A 6,276-nucleotide genomic window follows, 5' to 3' on the forward strand; every position below is an offset into this window, starting at 1 on the left:
TCTTGTATTTTTTGGTGCCTTTGTCTTGGATATACCACTGTAAACATCATTCAACTTCCCCAATTTGGCAGAGGAAAATGATTAATAGTACAGTTTTTCATAAAAGAATCTAATACTGCACACCTGGGCCATTTCACCCACACTACATATGTGCAGCAAGCTAAGTCAATAGTTGTCTATCATGTACATACAGGTCTGCTCAGTTTTTTGCCCATCAGAATAAATAAATCACATGTTATACCACATGTAACTTTTTCGACTTTGAAATTTTTTTTCCCAAAAATTCACTACATATAATTCTGTAGCTGCTCAGGCAATATTGTTGAAGCTATGTCTTAGTAACAGAAAGTGTGTTACATGCAGTTGAGTTGATGAGATCACACCAAAACATTGAGTCAGTGTATGTAGTCAATCTTTTGGAAGCTTTTTTCAATCTGAAAGAAGTTACAGCATGTATTACATATGAATAACTTGTCCTGATGAGCAGATAACTGAGCAGAACTGTATGTACATGATAACCACATATTCACTGAGCCTGCTACACATATGTAGTGTGGGTGTTATGGCTCAGGTGTGGAGTGATAGACCATTTTATGACAAATCATACTCCCAATCATTTTTCCCTGCCCACTTGGGGAACCCGAATAATGTCTGCAGTGATACGCAAGGTATAACACCAAAAGTTGTTCTCTGTTTGCCAAATAAATTGTAAATGTATTTTGGGTCACCAATGTATCAAATGTGGACCGATGATCCTGAAATTTTTTCCACACAATGGCACATCCTTTGTTGTGTTGCAAATTTTTTTCCGGGTGGTTTTGGAGCCTTGTACATATGTCAGCATAATATATATAGTTTTAACAATACACATGTGATGGTATACATACTGAGCCAGCAAGATCCCAAAAAAAATGTTCAACAAAGGGGATGCTGTCCTTCACTCATGATTCTTTTTCTGGCTTGGTCTTGTAGATTTTGGAGGCTTAAATGAGTGCGCAAGTTCCGCATTTCTGTCTATCTTGCCAAAAAATCTGGGAAATCACCAAACGGAGTGCTAGAATTTTTCTATGTCCGCCAAATTCTTCCACCGGAAAGAAAATCACACAATTTTACTTACCTGATTTTTTTAGATTTTTGGACCAATATGAAGCATGCCATTTCAATTTCTGGTTTCAATCATTTTTCACCATGGAAAAATATATTATCTTTGCAGTGTGTCAAGATGTCAAATGAGGTTATTTTTCACAAGCTTGTTTCATCACTCTTTTTTTGCAAAGTTTTGAAGACAGCCTGAGATGGCAAGGAAACAGACCCTGGGTGGCCATTTGTGTGGTGTGAAGACAAGCCAGAGGCCAAATCTGGACCTGACCCTTCTCAAACCATTTCAAGGCAGACCTGGTTGGCAGCCTTGAGGCTGAATTGAAATCAGCAGTCAGTGGGCTGCTCTATTGAGGCCGTAGCCCGTCTGAAGGCCGTAAACCAATCCAACCATTGGACACCCAAGTAAAGGCCATTCTCTGACGCAGAACCCTCCTGTGGGGCGTCAAAAAAAGGATGATGTTTTTACCATATTAAACCTCCAAAATTGGGTGCAGTTTGTTCATAATTTATGCACAAACTTTGCCGTGTGAGCTGGAAAAATTTGGCTGAGGAATTTTTCATTCCTCCATACCCACGTACCCTACAGACAAATGTCTTTTGGACCAAAGAAAAGAGTTGTGCACCTGCTCAAGCTACACATACTGGTCCTGTTAAAATTCACTCTTGGGTTCAGGAAAGCGCCAAAAAAGAGACTTGAAGAATTGGTTTTTGTGTAACATTCCAGCGCGTGTGGCGTGAGCTTTTGACAGGTCGGTCAGTCTTCTGCCCAATTTTGGTGTTTTTTGCAAGCTTCACCATCACATTGCTCAGTGAGTTTTGCATCAAATCAGATTTAGGCTACACACGTGTGTGCAGATTAAGCGGGTGCATAGCTCTTTTCTGTGGTCCCAAGGATATTTGCTTGTGGGGCATGCAGATATGGAGCGTTGAAAAAGTCCCCAGCCAAACTTTTCCGGCTCACACGCCAAATTTTGTGTAGCAGTCCCTCTCTTGACCACTCGTTCGTCCGAGAGGGACTTTGTTAAGTTAGCAGCTAGCTCATAGAGGTTCTTTCTTGAAACCTTGCCCGAGGTGGATGTTGCCAGGACCCTGGAAAGCTCCTGGAGAACAAACCGTCCTGAGGGGGTTTTCGGATACCGGTGTTTTGTGAAGTCATGTCACATGGTACCAGAGATGTGACAGGTGCAAAAGATGCGCCTCAACGAGGGCTATCAGATGGTACACATGTCTGACCCTGAACATGACTGGTGGCTTGGGAAATGTGTGATTTGTAACTTTTGCCCCCCCAGACCGACGAAAATCCATACCGGCTCGGGTTGGGTACTTACATACGGATATCTCGGTGATTACACGTGGTACAGAACTGAAAGTATATGTAATCGAGAGCCCTGATCAAGGCGCTTCTCCTACCACCAAGAAATCCATGTTAACCCACCTCTCCTCGGGGCAAATAGTGAGAGTGTGAGGGCCGGGGCCGGAATGGATCGAGGACGGTTTGTTCTCCAGGAGCTTTCCGGGGTCCTGTGTTGCCTGATGAGTGTGACTGACTTCGGGCCGACCGAAATCAGGAAATTTCCCTGGCTGTTAAGGCTCTCGCCCGACACGCCCGGATGGCTTTCGGGGTTTGCCCGTCCAAGTTTGATTTCTGGACGGTGACGCCTCGGCCAAGCCTCGAAAAACTCAAAACCTAACCGGGCATCCGGCCATGCTCGAGCTCTACTGTGGCCGAGGCGCCCGAAAAGAAGGTTCGAGTGGTTTTTGAGTTCTTACATTTGTGATTCAGATTCCAGATCATGAATCATCAGATCAATCACATGAAAACAATCCCAAGAACTGTTTCATCTGCTCAAATTTCTCCTAGGCAGAGTCCTAGACGTCATCGCTCTTCCATAGTTCAGACTCCCAAGTCCAGCCTCTCATCCATTGCGACCTCATCTCCCCTGGCATCATCTAGATTTCGAGTGAATTCCTACAAGCGATCATGGGTTCGGGCACACTTCAAGAGTGTCACAGTTGATGATAACATCAGAAATGTATTGTAAGACCTACGGTCATTACATTACACATAGATCAAAATACTTAATAATTAGGACTTAAACTTAAGGATGCTGTTTCGTTATATATATTGTTTTCAAATTCTACTCCTGGTTCCTTAGTGATCTGGGACTGACTTCCCACCTCATATCCTTCGGAACCAGGTACGTCTTATTTCTTTTCATTTTCTCTTACTTTGTTCTATAGTTGTGGTTATGATGGTTAGAGTGATCTGGGACTGACTTCCCACCTCATATCCTTCGGAACCAGTCTCCTTTACTGGGATCTCTGTTGGTTTGAAATATAAAAAGTCTCTTGGGTTCTAGAAACCCTGTCCCGCTGTGCCTCACAGCGTCCCTGTTATTGTGATCTCGAGTGAAGGTCATACAGACCTTACACTTTTTTTTTCTCAAACCCAATTCCGAGACACCGACGCCAACTTTACAGCGATCACTTCGAACTGTTCAATTTTAATTACCCCATACCAATTGAAACTTAATCTCATTCAATCCGAATCAACTCAATTGTACTCAATCACCATATTATCTCACTACAGTTCGAAACACCTCTGGTTCTCCACACTCTGGAGAACCATCCCGACCATTCGGTCGATCATCTTTTTTTTCTTCGTATGAATACTGGACTGCGGGAAAATCAGACCCAATTGGTCAAGCCGGACCTTTGCCAGACCCAGAGGCGATTATTCGAGCGGCTAACAAAGCTAATCGACTCGCCAAGCTAGAAAACAAGCAAGACATTCAGACTCAGACTCAGACTCAGACTCAGCCAGACTCAGACTCTTCTAATAGCCAGCAACCATCTCTGCCAGATACTCCCTCTAGACAACGTACCGACACCTTACTACCATTTAAGACCGCACCGCCGTACTTACAACATCTGAAAAGCAAGCAGGGTTGTGCCACGATGAGCGAGCAGGGCCAATCAGCAGCAGACGACAAGCCTATGCCCGATCTAGTTAGACTCGTTCTGGAATCTCAGCTTGCCGGGAATAGACGCATGGAAAAGCTAGAAGAAATTGTTTTAAAACTTGCAGAAAATCAGACCAATGCAGCAGCAGACGCAGCGACGACAGTATCTAGAGAGGAGGGCAGCATCGACCTCACGAGATTCCGCACAGCTGATGGACCTGTCTTCAAGGGTCCGTATCACGATGTCGAAGCTTTCTTGACGTGGTTTTCATCCTTGAAAACTTTCTTTCGTACCAAGGGCGTCATACTAGACGAAGATCGAATCACCTTAGTCGGCAACTACCTTACTGAACCAAACGCTCATGCCTTCTACGAAGGAGGATTCGACAGATTCATCAGAGGTTCTTGGCACTCATTTGTGAAAACTCTTTTCGCAGCATGCTTGCCTAACGATTGGATGGACAAGTTGTACGAGAAAGCCCAGCACTTACGCATGTCGTCGTACGAGGACTTCAAAACTTATAGTACTCGAGCTCGTACAATTCAGAACTTGATCAATTTTGATGACGTCAAGTTGGACGATTACCAGTTAGCAAAGTTCGTGGAGTATGGTATGCTAGAAGAACTCAAGGCTGGAGTGAAGCTGTGGGGATATACTAAGGCCGACAAGGATTTCACTTACCATCAGTTCGAAAGTCAATGTGAAACCTTATATGACTCACTCATCGCCTCAAGAATTATCAACAAGAAGTCTCGGGTCGCCGCGCAGCCCAGCTCTTTTGGGCCGACTCGACCCCATGTAGCCAGCACCTCATCGTCTTACACTTCAGCACCAAGATTGACCGACGAAGAGTATCAGTGGAAGATCGCATCGTATCGTGATGTGTTGGGCATCTGTCATTTCTGTAAAAGCTATTGTGGAAGCGAATACCGTGCTTGCAAGGGACCTTACGTCAGACAGAAGGTTTTGTTCCCTCCAGGATACGTGGCTCCACCAAAACCAGCCAACTACGTGCCTCCAAGGGCTCGGTCATCGCCTCCATCTTCAGCGCCGACAGCAGGACGAGCTACCTTACCTCCAGCTGGCAGACCACCAATCTCGTACGCCAAGGCAGCCGCGACCGCCGAATTTCCAGAACTTGATCAAGCTTCGGTCGCTGCGTTGCAAGCTTTGGATGAGGAACTCAAACAAACTGAAAGAGAAGAGTGCGTACCCGAACACAAAGCTCCTCGTGTCATTATCGAACTCATGTGCAATGGCAAACGATTGAGAGCCTTAGCTGATCCAGGGGCCGAAATTAATTTATTAACAGATCAAGCGGCGGAAATGCTTAAACTTCACCGTCGCCAATTGGTTCGGCCTACGCAGCTAGGCTTGGCAGTTACAACCAACTCCCCTCCACCGTTGTTGACACACTTCACGATCGCAAATCTTTCGGACGAGGTATCAGGGAGAAGATTTGACAGAACATTTTTCAAGTTAGGAGATGTGGGTGGCGAGTTTGATATGATTTTAGGCACCCCCTTCTTTAGAATCTTTCAATTCTCTGTGTCTGTCTGCCAAAGGGCCATTGTTTGCGAGCAAAGTGGAATGAAAATTATTGATTATAGGCGTTTGATTGAGATGAAAGAGAGAGAGTTGCGTGAGAATGTGCCGCGGATTGTTGAACCAGTGAGAGTGACAGAAGGTTGGGAGGCAGAAGTGAGTAAGCGTGAAAAGGCTTTATCAGCAGCAAGTTTGGCAGAACAAGAGCGAGGAGAGATATTAGAGAGAGAATTTTTTGAGGAATTTAAAGATTTATTTCCGTCCGATATACCAGCAGTTTCAGACAAGGCTGAAGAGGAAGGCTTGTTTACGGATGGTTCATTTCCCGAGAAGATGCAAAATGAAAGCTCCAAGATCAGACACAAGATTATCCTCAAGGATCCAGAGGCAGTCATCAAGGAGAAACAATATACTTATCCGGTGAGACATCTGAAGTCTTGGCAAGCTCTGATTGATCAACATTTAGCCGCTGGAAGAATACGTCGTTCAACGAGCCAATACGCTTCGCCCAGCCTGATTATACCGAAGAAGGACCCTAACGAACTTCCAAGATGGGTATGTGATTACCGCGTCTTGAACAGTCAGACCGTGAGGGACCGTGCTTCTTTACCTAATGTAGACACGTTGGTCAGACTGGTGGCGAGTGGCAAGTTTTTTTCCATCATC

The sequence above is a fragment of the Melampsora larici-populina genome (genome assembly GCF_000204055.1).
Source record: "Melampsora larici-populina 98AG31 unplaced genomic scaffold MELLAscaffold_33, whole genome shotgun sequence".
In the NCBI taxonomy this organism is placed as follows: Eukaryota; Fungi; Basidiomycota; class Pucciniomycetes; order Pucciniales; family Melampsoraceae; genus Melampsora; species Melampsora laricis-populina.